This window comes from Aulostomus chinensis, chromosome 24 (assembly GCF_037954235.1).
Source record: "Aulostomus chinensis isolate RoL2024-O1b breed Wild chromosome 24, RoL_Achi_v1.0, whole genome shotgun sequence".
NCBI lineage: Eukaryota > Metazoa > Chordata > Actinopteri > Syngnathiformes > Aulostomidae > Aulostomus > Aulostomus chinensis.
The window spans coordinates 12,549,155-12,569,211 of record NC_141343.1 but is presented as its reverse complement, the minus strand read 5'-3'; the positions used below and the strand labels follow the sequence as shown (position 1 = coordinate 12,569,211).

Here is a 20,057-nt window from a genome sequence, read left to right as displayed (position 1 = left end):
GGTGCACTGCATTCTACGACATTCTAAACCATCAAAATGCGTTGCTGTTTTGTTTTTTTTGTTTTTTTTTTAAGTGCAGGTGCCAACACGAACCTTGCTGCTCATTTATCAAAGTAACACGACAATAAAGTTGTTAGTAGGGGCAGTGTAGCTGAACCTCCAATCCTCTGTGGAACTCGGAAAGTACACTGACCCCCAAACTCCTCCAGGTTGAAGGTAATAACTGAATCAATAAGATGAATCCATAAGGACGTGCACTCTGTATAAAAATGTCAGAAACATGTCGAAAATGTTCTTGACTACAATCCTGCACAAACCTCGGAGAACCCCCACATACAGGTGTGGCATTTACATGCATTTTGGAGCTGCAGGTTCCCTGAACGACACAAAATATTTTTTTGCATGTGTAGCATGTGACCGATGTCTTGTCTCCCACTCAGGAGTGTTCATATGATCACATGACACACAACCGCCCCTGTTCTCCTCGCCCAGCGAGTGCAGCAAAAAGCAAATGATGGTCTCGTGAAATAACAGCTGCCCAAAGTAAAGACATGCATGTCATTGTTTTTAATTGTCCATATGCTAGTTGGGTCGTTTTAAATTTCGTGACAACTTCTTATATCCACCCATTTTCCTCAAGTAAATGTCAAAAAGTAAAGGTTAAAATATTAGAACCTTTACTTTTTGACCTTGAAGAAGCTGAATTGGTACTTCTTAAACACAATTATGTTATCAAACACTTACAAGTTCTCAGGAAATTACAAGTTTTCTCACATTTTCTCTAATATTCCTGGTTAAACACCAACATCTGGGTACAATGAGACCATATGTCCCCCCAAACTGCTGCTTTAACTAAAATCTACCGTGGGATGTAATGAAACACGATTCTTTTTTTAAATGAAGAAAACACAGCTGTAACACTCTTAATTTATCAGTGTTTATGACAGTCAGTGGTTTTGTGAAGAGCGAAGCACATTCGTGTTATTAATAATGAATCAAACGAGAAAAACAACCTCCTGAATCATCGTCTTTAACACCACCACCCCCCCCCAAAAAAAAGTATTTCAGGGATTTCCTTTCACCTGATGTAGTTGTGACAACGCTTGAAATATATACACTACATTTTTAACGTGGTAGGGAATAAGATGGGGAGGTATAAACTAGAGAAAAGGGGGATATATACTTCCAGGGTTTATTAGGCTAGTGTGCAATCACAAGCTGCTTGCTCAGGGAAATTGGTGGCCTCGGGCTACATCCCATCTCCATGGCTGCTCACGGGGAGATATTAGAGGAGAGAAAAGGAAGATGCAGGCAAGGTGGGCGGGGGGGAGGGGGGTTGGAAAAGACAGAATGAAGCATCTAATACTTGAAATGAGTCCCCATTTAATGGGAAATCTTGAACTGAGTAATGAGTTTACTTATTAGCAAATCATGACGGCGCTCCCCTCGATGCCTGAAGACGTGCAACAAAACCCATCGACCCGCTCAGTAATTTAGACTCCAGGAATGCAGGCACATAGGTGTGTCAATTAAGGAGCAGATACAATAGAAAGACTCATTCAATTATTTATTTGCGACACACACGGAATGAAAAAAAAACAAAACAATACAGACAGGATTCACTGAAGAAATTTGATATTTGTCAATGAAAAATAAGACACTGCCAACACAAAAATAGAGGTTTTGGAGAGAGGCTCCTTGGTGGGTTTCAATTGACTTATAAGAATAAAAAAAAAATAAAAACTGACATTATTCTGAACTTGTGGATTTTGTGGAAGACTTTCCCTAGCAGCGTAACAAAAGAAGAGTTGAGCTGCAGTCAACTGAAAATTTAATACATAAAAACTCATCCACATGTACCCGGTGCTGAATATTTTGACTAGGCAGAAGGAAGCATATAACAAAGCACAAACCGAGCTCTGGATGCTAAAGAATGAGCACTAAAGCAAATCCAACCAAACGGAGAGGCCTACATCACATTGAGTTGCCTTCCTTTTCACAGGTGATGTCAAGAGGAATTCTGAACACAAGTGACCCTCAGATTATTGAGATTTCTTGTGTTCCAATGCTTTCAAAAGGCATCAAACAAAAATACCTGGAAGCATCCCTAGAGGGTGAAATCACTTCAACTGCGGGTCAGTTGCTTATTGCGTGTCAACTGAGGGGTGCAGAAAAAGAAAAAAACATTTCAGACATTGAAGTTTAATAAAAGTCTGTTTGACTACCCTAACAAATCAGGTTTAGGGTCACTCTGCACTCTCCCAACTAAGAATCAGACGTGCAAAATCCCCTCAACTGTGGGCCAGAAGCTCAGTGGGTGTAGGGACTCAAAGCAAGAACACCTTTATAACGACGTCTCATGAAAATCCATCAGACTGCTGCAAAAATTTGCGCTACAGGGGTACCCAGTGCATTAAGGAGCCTGGACTAGGTGTCAGAAGTGTTAAAGAAGTTCCACGTAACTCCACTGGACCACCTTGACAAATGAAGTTCAGAGGGTACCCGCTGCATTAGGGTCCCAACGAAGCTGGTCAGCAGCTTATTGAGTGTCAGTAGGGGGGTCCTTAAAAAAAACCCACTGCACTTCAATGTTGTATTTAAGACGTTGACGCAGTTCCGTGAAAGTCTGTCAGACTACCCTGTAAATTTTCACCCAGGGGCCTCAACTAAGCATGCCTTGTCATGGGCCGGAAGCGGCATTACTCAGAGGTAGAATGGCTGTCTTTTAACAAATTGGTTGCTAGGTCAATCCCGAGGTCCTACGTGACAGTGCCGAAGTGTCCTTGAGCAATTGCTCCCACCCCTTGTTCCAGTATGCACAAGCTAGTGCAGCCTTGGTGCCAGATAAATAGGGAAGGTTGTGAAAGGCATCTGGTGTAGATAAAAAAAAAAAAAACACCAAAAACCCACACATAAAAAAATGTGGATCAATGATCTGGTATTTAAAGAAATTCTGTGAAAGTCTATCAGAACATCCTGAAACAACAGCCAGTGGGTTAAGGGGCCCCTGATGAAGCGTTTGCAGAGTAGCAAGTGAGACTAAAAGTCCAGAGCTGTTTTTTTTTATCCGGTCTGTCCATGGTTTGAGAAGAGATGTGGACAAAAACAAAAAACAATTTTTGAGAATTCCAAACCTATTTTTCATATTGCTAACACTGTGCGTATTATCATGTGTTAGAAAATCAAAAAAGGCCTTCCCTGTCAAGCCAATTTGCTTTCATTGAAGAAACAATCATGACTGTGAGGCAGTGGAATAGCAAAATATGAATTGTATTCTAATGGAGATGCAGAGAAGAAAAAGGGTTTGACAGCAGCAGCACATTCTTGCACCATGCTGCTGTCTCATTTCATGCCCCCGTCTGATGATAGATTTCTTTATGGAATAAACATGCTGTGGAAAGGAGACAGGGTCCAGACCATTGTTACAGGGGCTGCTGCTGATTTGATCATAAAGGCAAACAGGTTAACCAGATTGGATGGCCAGAACAAAATAATTGGACTTGTGTAAAGTGTGTGGACCCATTTATCTCCCTACGATGGTAGGGGCATGTTTTTTAAGATACCGGTGATACAATCTTAACAACAGAGGCTCGTGCACGCCTCCAGTTTCCTGTAGACGGTCCTGCGTGGGAGGAAATATCCATATAGGCAAGAGGAAAGAGAATTCCCACACACAAACTTTATTTAATACAAAGCTTAGATCCCTTGACCACTGTCAGGCAAAAATGTTTGGACTGATGAAAGACTAGGGACACAAAGCTAAAGAAAGTTTATAATAATACCAGCAGTACAGGGAAATATAATCCAGGACGTTTCAGCTGGAGTGAATGCAAGTGAAACAATGGTGCTTTGGGCAGAAAACCTGATTTTTCTCATTTTAAAATGGTATTTGTCTTCCATCTGTCTAAAGGAGATAAAAACTTGGAAGACCCTTCATTTCCTTTTATTAAACTCAGATAAAACCGAAGTCATTGTCCTGGGCCCAAAACATCTTAGAGACACCCTATCTAATGTAATAGGTACCCTGGAAGGAATTACCTTGGCCCCCAGCACGACCGTAAGGAACCTAGGAGTTCTCTTCGATCAGGATCTGTCCTTTAATGCCCACATTAAGCAAATTTCTAGGACTGCTTTCTTTCATTTACTAAACATTGCTAAGATCAGACACATCCTGTCTCAAAAGGATGCAGAAAAACTAGTCCCTGCTTTTGTCACTTCCAGGCTGGATTACTGCAATTCCCTCCTATCAGGCTGCACCAGTAGGTCCCTACAGACTCTCCAGCTGGTCCAAAATGCTGCTGCCCGCATGTTGACGAGAACTAGTAGAAGAGACCATGTCTCTCCTGTACTGGCTTCTCTGCATGGCTCCCTATCAAATTCAGAATAGAATTCAAAATTCTTCTTCTAACATACAAAGTCCTCAACAGTCAGGCTCCTTCATCCCTCACAGAGCTCATAGTTCCCTATTATCCAGCTAGAACCCTTCACTCCCAGGATGCAGGGTTACTGGTGGTTCCTGGAGTTTCTAAAAGTAGAACGGGAGTCAGAGCCTTCAACTATCAGGCTCCCCTCCTGTGGAACAGTCTCCCAGTTTCGGTCTGGGACGCAGGCACCCTCTCAACCTTTAAGAGCAGACTTAAGACCTTCCTTTTTGATCAGGCTTATAGTTGGGCTGCTTAGGCTGGCCCTTAAATATGCTGCTATAGGCTTAGACTGCCGAGGATCTCCCATGGTGCACTGGGCTTCTCTCTACTCCTCTCTGTCCTCCTATGTGTCATACATAAATCATACTCATACATATTACTAACTCATCTTCTTCTCCGGAGCCTTCAGGCTCCCCTCATCCCAGATCCCGGGTGCTGCTGGAGGAGGCTGCAGACCTGAAGAGGCTCAAGCTGCCACCCGTACACCTGCTCACGTCCCCGTCTGTCCATCAGTCTGTTCCCTTTCTCTCTCTCTTTATCTCTGTCCCTCTCTTTCCCTCTGTATATCTGTCTTCCTCCATTACCTGTCTTTGTGTCTGCCCCACTCTCCTGCTCTCTTTCCCCCCAACCGGTCAAAGCAGAAGGCCGTCCCCATTGAGCCTGGGTCTGCTTGACGTTCCTGCCTGCTAAAAGGAAGGTTTTCATCACCGCTGTTGCAGGATGTGCTTGCTGATGGAGAATTGTTGGGTGTAAATTCATTGAAGGAGCGTGGTTCTAGACCTGCTCTACCTGTAAAGTGTCATGAGATAACTTTTGTTGTGATTTGGCGCTATACAAATAAAATTGACTTGACTTGACTTATTTAATTTGCTTGGGGAGGCAGGCAAACCGTCAATGATTCAGTCTCCTGAAAATGTCCCCAAGCTATCACACATAACTTTGATTAATACCTGAGGTCCAGTTACATTTCAAGAGCGCCTCGCCTCCATATGGTGATGTTTTTACGCAAAGAAAGAAATTTAAAATTTTGGTGTTGGAATGTTGGAAAGCAGGTGTACCTAGAGCTTGTTATCACGTAGCACTACAGAAGGCCACAACAGTGTGGGCTTGCAGTCAGGGAGAGTCCATTTTTTGTTAGCTAGCAAAGTAGCTGCCGAAGCTTTGTACCCCATCTTAAACTGTCATTCTCCGTTATATTCTTGCCAACATGGTCCTTACAGTAAACGTAGTATTTTAGAGGGAGAAAATAGGATTTGACTTTGCAAACCAAAGTGCCGTTTTTTTCTAGCTTGCCAGCGAGCTAACCAATTTAGCCTAGTTCCCAGAGATACATAATCTGTAAAAGATCATTTATGATTTATAAATTAATGATATTCACATTGGCTACAGACATAAGGCATTTTACATTTAAACTTTAACACTCAAGAGTTGTAGAGTAAGTGTTGAGATATTCACTGTTAATATTTAAGAAGTGAGCCAATACCATAGAGCCACCGACTCCCTCCCTAACGCCATGGCGCTAGTATAGCTTCAAACGTACCCCATGTTAAGTAAAACCCATAAAACAAACCACGCAAAAGCAAGAGAAGACCAAAGAACAGACCACTACAATTGACTTTTCTGTTGTCCGTTATCATCGATACGATCTAAAACGGAACCCTACAGCTGTTGTCCTTCTGGATTCAAGTGTATTTTACAGCCCTTTTTGTTTGTCGCCAGGGAACATCGCCGGAGCAAAGGCAACCTTGGAGTTTTTTCCTTTTGGTGTTGCTCATTCCATTTCTGTTGTTCCGGAGACCTTGGAGAAATGTTGATTGAGCTTTTGAGGACCAGTTTAGCCTTGGAGATGTAGAGAAAATGGACAGGAAAAAAAAGACAAAAGCGAAAAAGAGCTGTCTGGTAAATACTGTGATCCATACTGGATCACACGTACGCTGTCCTGTTCGACAAGATTACCCAGAAGTTCCGAAGCGTCGCAGCAAAAAGGAGAGACAGCTTGAGACGGGAGAAGGGGTGGGTGGGGGAGGGAGGAGGGTCAGAGACGAGAGGGAGGGAGAGGAGAGGAGGGAGAGTAAGTGGAAACCACATGCCAGGCTTTGTAAAGCATCAGGGATGAAACATCGCTTTCCTCATAAGATGATTATGTTGTTAAATGAGATATGGCAATACTCTTGTAAGCGCTTAATCCAAGGATCTCCAGCTGCCATGCAAATGCAGCAGATGTCAGCAGGATGACACAAAGCTGAGGAATGAGCAACCAAAAATTCTCCTCACCCCCCACCTCCTCCCCCTTCTCCTCCTCCTCCTCACTGCTTCTGTATTACAGAACACCGAGGCCCATGGTTCCTTCAGCTCATTGTGCTTATTCGCCCTGCACACAGCTGGTCAAAAATACTGTTTTCTTTAAAGAACAACAAACTCTTTGAGAAGCTTTGTCCTTTTTTCCTCTCTCTCTCTCTCTTTCAAAAAGTTCCTTATCGCCGGGCAGAACTTCTAAAAAGATGTTTTTCTTTCTTTGTGAAGTTTCTCCAAGTTTTTAAATGCCGGCTTTCATGCATTTCTCCCGAGAATTCCCAGGTGGGATGTTAAGGGGTGGGTGGACCGAATCGGAGTGGATTTCCTTAGGGGACATTAAAGTAAAATGTTTGACTCAGTCCCTGGGGGACTGATGACATCATGACTGTACGGAAGAATACGCCACTCCAGGCCCATTAAATCAGATAGCGTGGTAATCTAGTCTCATTCGCCATCATTCCCACTAATTGCATCTGACTGTCGACTCCGGAGAGTAATGTAATTCCATGGACCTGGTTAAACTGCCTGTGTTTAGCTATGCTTTGACTTGGCTATATGATTATTTTTGTTGTTGTTTTTTTGGTCCTGTCTGTTTTTTCTCCGTCATTAGATGTCTTCACAATAGCAAAGATTAACGTGAGACTCATCGTATGATTGCCGCGTTCTCCAGGGCTTCCGAACCTCTAGGAATCACAGTCAAGCCTTCAGTTAACCAGGATTCTGAATAAAATAAGTAAAACACACACACACACACACACACACACACACACAAGATCTAAATGATACCGTACACTGTGATCAAACTTGTCAAATCACAGCATCAGCTATACGGGGAAGCGTCTTTTATTTTTATTTATTTTTTTACCTTTTACATAAAAATTATGTCTCTAACTGCCCCTTTCTTTTTTCCTTCCCCTTTTCTTTTATCATTCTTTTCTCTTTGACTCCCTTCTGCAGCTCACCGAGCTTTGTGCTCATGTTTGAGTTCTCACTGGCTGACAGGTTGTCACAGATAATAAGTTTTAATTCCCCGTGTGGGACCAAAACTCACTCGCCTTGTAATTTCCTCATAATTTTATTCCCTTTTGAAGCCTGCGAATGTGGATTGGCGAGATGTCAGGGTGTTTTTTTTAAAGTGCAATTAAAAAAAAAGAGAGAGAGAGATTGTAATGTATTCTGCTGTGCTACGACCGGACTCTTTGTCAAATTAAAGGGAATCAAGTGTATTCTTTTATGTTTTAATTTGAAACTAACGTCCTCATGTTGCAGGTGCTTGATCAGTGATTTTTACTCCTTTTCTGATTTGTTACATCTAAACAGATTGGTCCGCCTGCTCTGTTTTTTACCTGACACGGTAAAACCCAGTGCTTCTGACTGTGGTGAGTCATATGATCTCACACCAAACCCTTATCCCCATTTGTCCCAGTGGTGATGTGTCTAAACGCACCACAGCCATTCTGATGGACACTTCGCCTTGAGCTCCTGTTCACCCCTCAATGCCACTTTCTCCCCAATCCAGAATAATGAGCCTTTCAGAAATTCAACTCAGGGATCCCAGCCCAGTGGTGTTGCTCAGCAGCCCGGATTTCTCTCCCACCCCCCACCTCCCCCCACACACACACACACACACTTTTTGCTAAAGCCTCTGCTAGCGTCTGAGCTTCCAGGATGCTGAAAAATCACAGGTCTGTCGGCCAAGTGTGGCCGCTGTTTCAGCAGGATAAGTTGGCCAGGGGAATATGGGCTAAGTCCCTCTGAATGTAAACGAAGCACCCTTTACTGTCACCCCAGATGCCTGGCATGTCTTCCTCCTTGGATGGCTGGTTAGGCATTCTCTGCCTCATAAAGAATGCAGCTGTGCTGCAGAAATAAAACAAAGACGAGTCTTCTGAATTTATGCCCAGGCCGTCCTTGTTCCAATTGTCACACTAAGGTTCAGACTTTCTTCTAACCCCTTGGTTGGAAAATCTGCCTTGTTGTAGCGCCATGGAACCAGCGCCTATGACATCTCTCACATATACACAGAATAATATCTTTCTACGAAACAGGTGGATTTCTTCACTCAAAACTGATGTGCATGTATTCAGCATGACTGCCATTTTCTGTGGGCTCTTTACTTAGGTGTCATGGGTGTTCCATGGTGATTCCCCATGGATCCAATGTGATGGATGCTCTTAATGAAGGGTGTTAATTTAAAGTCACCTGCAGGCTATAGCCGTTCCATCCATAAGGCTGCATCATCGCCTAGCCAATGTTCTCTGTGCACTGACAGAGGCCCAGGGAGAAGTGAGGAGATGGAATTGGATTTGAAGCTCTGAGGCAGGTAATAAAAAGCAACACTCCCACACACCAAGGAATGTGATTTCCCCAAGTACCCCTGGCAGACATGTTGAATTTCTTGCTGTAATGTATAGGCAACCGAGCTATTCATAACACACAAGGCCCTGGCAAGTACACTAGCTTCGGCTTGTTTTCACATTAAAGAACCTTTCTTGGTCAAAAAATGCACTGGCAGAGCTTCCATCCTGTAACATATAATCTACAGTTTAACTTTTATTACATACAGTTTGCTCCACCTCCAAACCTCATTGGATTTCATGGTAATGGCTTATCGGACAGAGAAACGATTTAATTTGATTAATGACATGGAAGCAGATAACTAGAAAATATGTAGGCACATGACTTAGTGATGAGGAGGGAATGCCCTACTGTATCAAATTCATCATTTTATTCTCAAATTTAATTTAATCCCCCCCTATAGGAACACAGATGAGGGGAAGTAAGAAACAGCACGGGAGGGTTGATGCTCGACTTCAACAACTTTTAATTCATAAACTTCGAAGGCATGTGCCCAGAGAAGCAATTTTTTTTTTACCAATTGTTTCCAGGATGCTACAATTGCCAGCGGCGTGACAAGGCACTGTCCTTGTCGTTGGGTTTTACCAAAATTTGAAAAGCAGTGTTCCGGTGACACTATCTGTTTGTCATGAGTTCAAATGTTGAGCCAAAAAGCGCCGTCCGGATTCCCTCCAATGTAAAATCAAGATAGGACATTTGAAAGTAGTCGGCCTGTCACGTCCGTGTTAAAACTACTCTTCCGCCTCCCAACAGTACGCCCAAGAGTTTCTCCACCAACAACCCACCTCTGGAGGTAGGATCAGAGCCAGGTTGGAACCTCATCTGTGTACTTGGGACAGCGCGAGCCAGTGCGCGACAGCAGAATTATGACAATCCAGCTTTATCAATCTGGCTTGAAGTGAGGATCAAACCAGCGACCCTTTGGTTGCTACACAGCCACGCTACCTCCAAGCAACGCCACTGCTCAGTTCCTGAGTGTCGTTCAAGCAATGCCTTACTAACTGGCAAGTGCACATCTTGTGTGAGTATGAGATTAGATAAGGCATGACTAGAAGAAAGAGAGAAGAGGCAACAAGATGCAGGGGAGGGAGGGAGGGGGGCAGCAGATGAGTCAGGATGTGAGGTTCCCACCACCTCATCTAACCCACCTGGCCAGCTCCCAAGACTTGCAACGGCACGCATTCCAAGAACTGCTACCAAGGCAAGGGAAGACCGAGACCATGAACTGACTCACAAGGGAGAGAGGAAGAGGTCAGACCCTAATGATGGGCCGCTGATTACACCGGAGCAGGTCATAAATGGAGAGACAGCTGATTGATATATTTGCTGCCACACTGAATATTGGCTTGTAGCTGCTTCCAATGTTGTGATTGCGATTTGGAATAATGAGCCATGCAGACTATTCAAACCCCTTTGAATAGAAAAGACCATGAATGGTTTGTAAAATGTGATATTGGTTGCTGGGGTTTTTTTTTTCTGGTCTTTGTGGTTATATTGTGGTTGGCAAAGCATCATTTTCTGACCCTGCAGGGACGGAGACAATATCAGATAGACCTATAAGTCACAGTTTGTCACCCGGTCCGAGGTAAATTAGGGTCGGCCAATTTTCAAAACTGAACAAAGGCATCGGAAACGGAACGAGTCTTTTTTTTTTTTTTTCTTGAGGTTTTTCCAGTGCTGTTGAAAGTAAAGTTTAAATAAAAAAAATGTTGAAAAAGAACTCATTTTGTTCATTTCATGTTGTGAAAGTCAGCCTGACTGGAACCCTTTTGATACAGCTCAGTGTCTCACATCTTATACTCTTGATATAATGTTTTCTAGGCTTAGCTAAGCCCCTAATGTTTCACCACCCTCAGAATGCCTTCTGGTAAAGTGCCCAGACGTATTTCACTGAGGCAAAAAAGGTTCAATAATTTTATCAGATGGCTTTGCATTATTTTTTGCTACAGCCCTCTGCATCAACTCCTCCACAAAGCAATGATCCCGTCAATAGAAATGAGGTGTTTGTGTCAGCACTTTGCCTTGTAAACAAATTTTCGACAAGATATAACGACAGATAATGATTGGCCTCAACTTTATGAAGGGTAGTTCAAGCAATGAATGTGATTACCTTCCCCCCTGAATAATGCGTAAATCTACTCAGTGTTTTAGGAGTGAGATAAGTACTAGATTACTTTATTGATTCTGGTAATTGCTCTACAGTTATGACTGTAATCTCTTGGTTGCAGTGTTTCTTGAAAGGAGGACATTATGTTTATCTCCAAACAAATTGTAAGGGTCCTCGTGTGCTCTATTCTTGAGTTGTTTTCAGCAGGATGATGCAAAAATATATGGGCAATTTTAACCAAACTCCTTTGGGGGCTGCAGTGTGGGCCCAGGAAGAGCTCATTAAATTTTGTGACGGATGTGAGCACCACCTGGTGGCAACAGGAAAGTTTTGGGTTTTTTTGTTGTTGTTTTTTTATACACTGTTGCACCCCAACTCAAATTAAGTCCCAGCTAACTTAAGCATGTGGTGACCGTTCTTCGTCAAGTGTTGCTAACGATTTTGATATTTTGTTAAAGAGCAGGAAACAATAACTGGACTCCACACGATCAGATCTTTTCTAGACTTCACACATTTGACAAGAGCCCCAGCCTGTGGCCTAATACAAGCTGAATCTACGTCATAGTCATGGTACCACCTAGTGGTTACAGGAAGTAGGCCTGATGTAAAAGATATAAAGATGACACCCTGTTGTCTTCATGGTACCACCTAGTGGATGTATGAGGTGATATTTACTCAACAATGCAAATATTAGTCTGCTCCTTCATGCAAAATGTACAAGTTCTGACATCATCAAGCTATTGATCTTGACCGATTCCAGTTTTTTTCCCATTTTTATTTGCCTAAAACAAGTCTATCTTTACCCATAGCCCTTTGTTTTTGCAACCCTCTAGGCTATTTCCAGTTTAACAGTTCCAACAAAAGGTAATTGTGGTAAAGCCATGCTCTCTACACAAAAGAGACCATGCTTGCAAAGCCTCTAGATGTCATGTTGAACATGGCCAGCAGCCGGTGTCAGTCCTGCATAAGTCTGACCTTGCGGAAAAAGCATTATATTTCAATTTATCCTTCAGTTGTTCCAGACTGGTGTCCAGAGAGGGTTTGGGACGAGGTTGTCCATGTTAAAGGGCCTTAGTAGCTTTCTAAGCAGGCTGCTAGAGCAGCAGGGATGGCCCAAGGCTGGAACTAAGCCTCGCTGCAATTGATCCACCTCTCTTGCATCACTACACCCCTAAATAAAGCAAGAGTGGTCAACCAGGGAAACAAAGGTTGAAGAAATTGATTTTCGCTTTGTGCATCTCTGCCGAATATCACTTCTGTTGAAATTTGCATACAACAAAACATTTCTTTTGTTCTACTTTTTCGGTAAGTACAGAGCAGCCACTCTACCAGCTAATACTCCGTGAGACATTCGGTGAAGAAACATCATTAGTTTATTTTAATGTGCCACAATGGAGGCTGAGTGACACTAATGGGGGTCTGCTTAAAAAATGGTGTCAATCTCAGCACTGTGACGGTTCACTGAACAGCGCATTAGTGCTAAAAGTATTCCAGGTCTCTACGTATGCCTTCCTCTCTTGAGCCTATAGCGGGGGGGGGGGGGGGGGGGGGGGGCCACCAAAGCAATTTGAAAACCTGTTTCAATATTCATAATAAGGGGGAGCACACATTATAAAACCTTGAGTACAGGAGGGACATGTCTCAATCGATTCTTGTCATCAAGAATCGAAAATGTTGCCTAAATGCGGGATGCTGAATGCTGCCAACCGATTATCAGCAATGCTAGACAGCGAAGGACCTCGATGCTGGTGTAAGTGGTGGCAATAATAGTCACCCCCCCCTCCCCCCAGCGCATTTTTATGTGTGAACTGCCACCTCACCGGCATCACTTTCAAAACGTGTAATAACGGAGAGGTGATAGGGGTCAAGTGCCTTCACTCTGTCCTCAGCTGAGACAATTTGATACAACAGATAGATAGACGGTGAGTCATTTTAACCACTTGACATTATTGGCCTTCACAGCTCCACCTGTGAAGTCACGCATCAGAGGTCAGACGCTTCCGGGGTTACAGCCCTGGAAAAATACAGTACTGAGAGGTGGGAATTTCCCTGCCGTATTGTAATCAGTCGGGGGGTCTGTGCTTGGTTGAAGATCTGTGTGGGTATTCAACAGTTCAGGATACTGATTGATGTATTCCAGATGTGAGGATTATTGGTTTGTTTTGGAATGGAGGCAGATCATTTTTCCAAAATTAGATTAGGAAGTGGAATATTGATTGTGTTCCTTGATTGATTTAGGGTAGTTCTCTGCACAACCGTACCGAGCACTGAAGTGCAGCCGTACCATATCGTATATCCATGACAAGGAATTTTTTAATATCATTAATATGGAGACACTGTAGGAATATTTCCACTATTTTAAAAGAGGACAGGTATTTTTGTCATGTTTACATCAGTTCATGCTTGGATGTCATTGTGAATTCCGGGAGTATTCGATGGAGTTTTTATTATTTTTGCATTACTTCTTGTTATCTTTTTTATGACGAGTAGTGCACTGAATGTGTGATTTTGGTTAACGCTTGATATGTAGTTGGCCGAGTGTGGAGAACACTGGGATATGGCGGTTACATCCTGCAAGTGTGGATTCATGAGTACATGCAGAGAAAACTAATCCCCAAAATCTGTTTGAAACTGATGGGTGTAAAACTGTTCGTTAGTCCCAGCTCAGCCTCTCGAGCTTACCAAGATGAATTCGGACTTTATACTCAGAGCTGCACACATGTCCGCCCAAGCATCTGTTTCTGTGTCACCTGCCGCTGCATGTCTGCTACCATGGTAAGTGCATGCGCTGCATGCAGGGCGAGTGGGTAACCAACAACCAAGCCCAGCACCCAGTGCTTAATTTGTAAATCATAAGGTACCGGAACGCAAAGTACATATGACACCCCAGCGGTGACGAGATGGACTCAGGTCCCGGAACACACAGAAAAACAACATGTAAAACCAGTGCTTAATTTGTAAATCATAAGGTGCCAGAAGGCCAAGTACATATGAAGGCTCAGGGGTGAGAGAGGGGCACAGGTCCCGGAACCTACACAGAAAACAACATACAAATGCCCACTTGCCATGATGTGGGACTTACAAGCCTCCATTTCAAATAATATCCATGGTATCACTGTTACAAGAAGTCACAGTTAGAGTCTACAGTCAGCAATTCGTTTCTCAACAGGTCGAACTTGTAAAACAAACAAAAAAACACAATAAATCACACAAATCTTCCATTATTATTATTACGGTATTTAAAGATTGGCACGGCGGCCTATTATTAGACGGTATGCTCACCATTTAGTTGTCCAAGACACCTCACATCACGTTAGACCCGGCTTGGCTAGCTGGAGGTGAACCAGGCTAGCTGTGGCGGCGCTAGCCTCCAGACCCGGCTTGGCTAGCTGGAGCTGAACCAGGCTAGCTGTGGCGGCGCTAGCCTCCAGACCCGGCTTGGCTAGCTGGAGGTGAACCAGGCTAGCTGGAGGTGAACCAGGCTCGCTGCGGCGGCGCTAGCCTCCAGACCCGGCTTGGCTAGCTGGAGGTGAACCAGGCTAGCTGGAGCTGAACCAGGCTAGCTATGGCGGCGCTAGCCTCCAGACCCGGCTTGGCTAGCTGGAGGTGAACCAGGCTAGCTGCGGCGGCGCTAGCCTCCTGCTGCACCCGATTTTGATCGTCAACATGACCGCTGCAGCTGCCCTCGTCGCCGCTTGTGGAGGCTTTTATGACTCGTTTTAAGCGTCATGCGACTCTTCCTTCTTTTTGGAAAAAAAACAGCAAATTTAACGGTCTTTTTGACACGTTGGCGTTGAAAAGGTAACTGTTTATTTCCTCTCTGCTCGCTCCTCAGAGGCGGCGAATTTCGAAAGGTGATTAGTTTGTGTCAGGGGGCGTGGTTTGTTGGCATCAACAGATCTCCGACTCTTTCAAATGACGTTGAATCTTAATGAACGACATGAAATTCTAAGGATTTGGTCTGTAAATTTATCCATGCACATTATTGTTGTATTTTAAACATTTTTAAAACGTTTTCATATTTTCTTTTAATACAAGAGGTACCGGATCTGCCCAAATAAGTACCGAAGTCCTCGGATGGCATTATGAGTTCTTGCTAACTAAAGGACAAAATCGTTGTTGTCACTCACATATTTGTAGTTCCCTGCTGCGCTGACAAAGCATCCCTACTTACAAATGGGATGCAGTATCAATTCATTAGAGTGACAATGATTGGAGAAACTGGTGCCGTCTTTTCAAGAGTATCAAAAGGCCGGATGAATTTATGTGCAACTTGAAGGAACCGCCACTGAAGAAGAGCTGGTCTGCCCACTCCTATTTGAACCATCTTTCTCACTGTGCAGTCCTCCATCAGAATAATCTTGTCTCGTACAAGCTGCATGTTTGTGTTATGTCTTGTTTAGAGATGGATGCAAATTCCAGTCCAGATTTGGCACCGGCGATGGATTCTGGACGGCCTTACGATGTTGATCAGATCTGATGTAAATGGTGGTCGTCCTCAGTTTGATGATTTGATGTTGATTCTGCATATAAATATATATCTTTTCTGATAAAAGTGACAAGCTGTACAAATCGAACGCTGGGAGAATTAATAATTCAGAGCTGCAGAATCCTGCCTGCGACAGAGGGGGAAGAAAACAGAAGAGTGAGAAATATGATCCCCCGTGGCAGCTCAGTTCCCTTCTCTGCGCAGGTTTCCTGAAATATGGGACACTGTGTTATAGAGTATTTGTTTAAAATTTCTGCATGTGTGCTTTGGCAGAATATCTTCTCTCCCAGATAAAACCAGTGCAAGCACAAGTGCTGGAATTCATCTCCACAAGTCAGACAGAAGCAATCTTCAATATACTCGTTATCAGTGGAAGTTGCTGCGTGAAATGCACCGGGGGTTCTGGTCGAGGTCAAGTGGAAATTGCACTTCACCCGTCGAGTATGTATTCAACAAAACAGAAAACTGCTGTTCGGATTTGCATTGCTTTGATGATCTCACTGACATAGCGCCTGTCAGTGTGTGCACAAGGGTTAATAACCCAATCTCCTGCAACAGACCCCTCCTAAGTGATTCCGTCGAGGTGCAGGGACCTTCGCTATCTCCTTGTGGAATAGAACTGAGTTCACTTGTTTATTGTTTTTCTCCTTCTCCCGCCCCCTCCCTTCTTCCGTGCCCTCTCCTTACGCTTGTTTTTGATTTGTTTGGCCTCTGGTATGCTTTACGGAGATGCCCTTTTCATGCATTGCCCTGGGTACCGGGCGTTTGTTTTTTGTTTTTTGCCTTCTTATTTTTTTCTTTTGGCGCCCCCATCTAGGGTCCTTGCAGCTGTGATTGTCATCCACCTTCCGATGCATCCAGAGGATTAGTTTGCATTTTCCTCTCCTTTCCTCCTCTGTCGTTCATTCGCGTGTTGTTGATGTGCCAAAGCTTTCAGACACATCATAAACCCCCAGGACAAGCTGTTGGGGAGGCCCATGTTCACACTCAGCCGCATTGACACAGGCACGACTGTTTTCCCGCCAAGCAGGATTTGTAGCATTTTCCCCCATGAATCTTGTAGCATTCGCTCGATAAGCTTCATCCTGCCAGTTTCTCGCTGCCTGGCACTAAAATGTGTGTGAAGCCTCTGAGACCTCCTCTATCATTATTCATGAACATCATTATTTTTGCAACTGTCTGCGTTATTTCAATGAGTCTCGCCTGTGTCGAACTGTAGGCGGCTTCTAGTATCAGCATGTAACAATCAGATTCTTTTAGTTTTCACTCCAGAAAATTACGTACGTGTGAACCATCTTAAAATGTGCCGCTGACAAGTGTTTGGCTTTAATCACAAAGCCCCCACCCCCTCCTCCTCCTCCGTCCCCACCCTCTAATTGGTTTAATGTACAGTGAAATAGGGTCGTCTGTTTTCTTTTAAACTTAAAACTGCGAACAGAACCTGTCTCTCTTGCCGAATGGCTGTCAGGTTCACTTACAGGCTTAGGTAGATTGGACAAAAAGGATCCGTTAAGCTGAAAATCCAATCTGAAGTGGGCTGGTAGCAAAGTATTCTTTAATAACTAAATGATGCAAGAAGTCCAGCTATGGCATAAATCAACGGTGGAGGTTAAAGCAAGGACAATGTACTTCTCTTGCAGTATTTGTCTCAGATATAATGTTCAATTTATGCAAAGATTCTTCCACAGTTCCGGGTCAATACTGCATAAAAACTACAGTATTTTTTTTGAATGGTACAAAACTGCTACTTGTGTAACAGAGAAGGATTTGTCTTTTTCTTTTTTTTTCTTTTTTTTTAAGGGGCTAAAATAAAATTGACCTCACTGCTCTTGCAGATAGAGACTTGAACTAAAGTTCAGCACCAATAGCAAGAGACAACTGTCTTCATATGCACTCAATATTCCAATTTCAATCCAGGGTTTGTTTGCCCCTGAATCCAAAATTGAAATTGTGAATTGTGAAACTGTTTAAATTGTTTGGTGTAAATAAATAAAAGCATCTATTAATATTCTCTATTTTATGCAGGGGTGCAAATTGTGGTGAGGTTTGTGAGCAAAACAAAACACAAAATTAAAGCGAGCTGTTGTTATCTTACAATTTGTGTCCTTGTAAGAAAAAAGAAAGTTACTCTTCACTGATATTTCTTGTGACACATTTATTCTTCGATAAGACTGAACGTACTTTGGGATGTTAAACAGTTGACATCGCTTGTTAGCATTGTGGTATAGAGCTAATAGTTTTACAGTATTACACGTAATGAAAATTTTACACTTCCAATTTAACTTGAAGTGCTTTCGTGAGACAAAAGAAAGAACTCTCTCTCTCTGTTATGACATGTTGATTAATAAGACTTTGGAGACATATTTCGGGATTTTAGATGAGAGCGCATTTGTATGCTAGCATGCTAGCATTAAGCTAGTAGCTCATTGATGCGTTTGGTAGTCCAGGCAAGAGGCCGTGTCCCGAAAGGTCGTAAACGGATTCAAAAACCCAGACTTAAAACGCATATACGCTGCGCACATGTCCAAATAATGCTCCTCAAACCAACTAATATCTGAATATTCTTTAACTTAATAGGAAAATGAAAAAAAAAAATCCCATCAAAATATGTCGTCGCCAAATACAAAATATTCATATTTCAGATCAGTGTTGATGTAAACATGTCAATATATGACTTAATTTTTTGCTTGCAACAAGTGTCAAGAACTTCATTTACAATCATCTGTTTTTAGCATGTTGACAGCGGTATTTTAAAACTTGTTCCTGCAGTTGGCCTATTCAAAACTGGCCTAGACGACTATAACTGTCACCAGGCTGACATTATTGGCTCATGGAATCATGGAACTTGGCAAGGAGGCACGTCCTCACAGTCGGTGGAACACACACCGAGTGGCAGCGACGGCTTTTGACTCTGAGAATAGCTCTTCCCCATTAGATGTGGGTTTTTTTTCTGATGTTCGACTGACTGGAATGGAGGCAGTTATCTGTGTTTACGTCCAAATCAAGTCACTATCAGCATCATGTTCCTAGGAAGTGAACATCCAGATAACAACACGACTAACAACAAATCGATAAACTGCTATCAAGATAGTTAGCTATAGCTCGCTAGCTTAAGCTGATGGTGTACTTTCTTAAGGTCAGTACACCCAGAGTGGGTGGTGTTTTCTTTTAGGTTCACTGATAATATACAAGGTGTGTGAGAGCCATTTGACTCTTGCTTGATCTTTGTCTCATGGTTTCATTGTTAGACTTTTGAAAGGCAGCCATGTTGCGGCATATTTTGCCGCTCAGTCCCGCTAGTGTTGTTTACCAGTTGGGATGTTGAGATATGAACATTCCTAGTTCATACAATCCTCATAACGCTCACTGCAACGAGCTAAATTGCATGTGTATGGCAACAATCCTGTACTGCCAGTGCTCGCTTCAGTTAGCAAACTCTGCTAACTTGAACGTGGATAAATAATTGTATCCTGTGGCATTTAAACGTTTTCCAAATGTTATTGAATCAAAGGGATCAAATTGTGGTTTGTATTTTATTCTGGCTGTGTGACCCTCAAAACTATTCATCCGCCGTGTTACAGTTGAAACCCTAACAGAGAGGCAGGCCACAGCATCGACCACTACTTCCTGTCACCCCACCGCTGACTTAAATGCGGATGAACAATTTAATCATGCATTTCTCCTAACTTTACAAAAAATAATCGCACCAAATGGATGAAGTTGTTACTCACGCGAGTTATTTCACAAGGATCTATGGACACAATTTTTCTACTGCTTTTCCAGCCACAACAGAGAGGACAGATTAGCGTACAGTATAGTCGATTAGTACTACAGTAGTAGTAGTAGTAGGAGTAGTAGTAGTATAAATTCATCCGCACTCTTGTTTTAACATCTCATTTTGCTCCAGCAGCAGATTAATATTAGAAGAATATTGGCACCGACGTCACCCTTGACTGGAGATGTGGCACAACAACAGGATTGAAATAAGATTGTAAATCCTGATATTTACATTTCAATGCAGTTTTAGCACAGTTAGCATGTTGCTATCGACTAGACAATGCCATTTAGTTAAAAAAACAACAACAACAACAACTTGAAATTCAAATCGGTTACGTGAGAAGGTGATTAAAAAGAGGCCGTTGTTTGCAAAATAGTATTTAAGGACAGTTCAATAAAATAATGACTTCCATTAGAAGCTTTATTTCACGAATGCATGCAAGAAAAACACCAATTACAGTTAATGTGAAGACAGTGGAAGCTGTCAGTTCAGACCACGTACATTTCATTGAGGGGTAATTTCATGTCTGCAGGGCAAAGTTGGACCATATATCACGTTCTGAGCTGCGTCTAAGCTAACGTGATGTATTTCCAGTACACATTAGTC

At 42.9% G+C, this 20,057-nt stretch overlaps 1 long non-coding RNA gene across 2 annotated transcripts in view; it reads right to left on the bottom strand.

Moving 5' to 3' along the window:
• The window catches only part of LOC147238762 (uncharacterized), a 106,336-nt gene extending 91,729 nt beyond the window's left edge, over positions 1-14,607 (bottom strand). For both annotated transcript variants that reach the window (XR_015111834.1, XR_015111833.1), the window contains exon 1: positions 14,467-14,607. This is a non-coding gene — a long non-coding RNA (uncharacterized LOC147238762). The remainder of the gene's footprint in view (positions 1-14,466) is intronic.
• Positions 14,608-20,057: the final 5,450 nt, after the last annotated feature.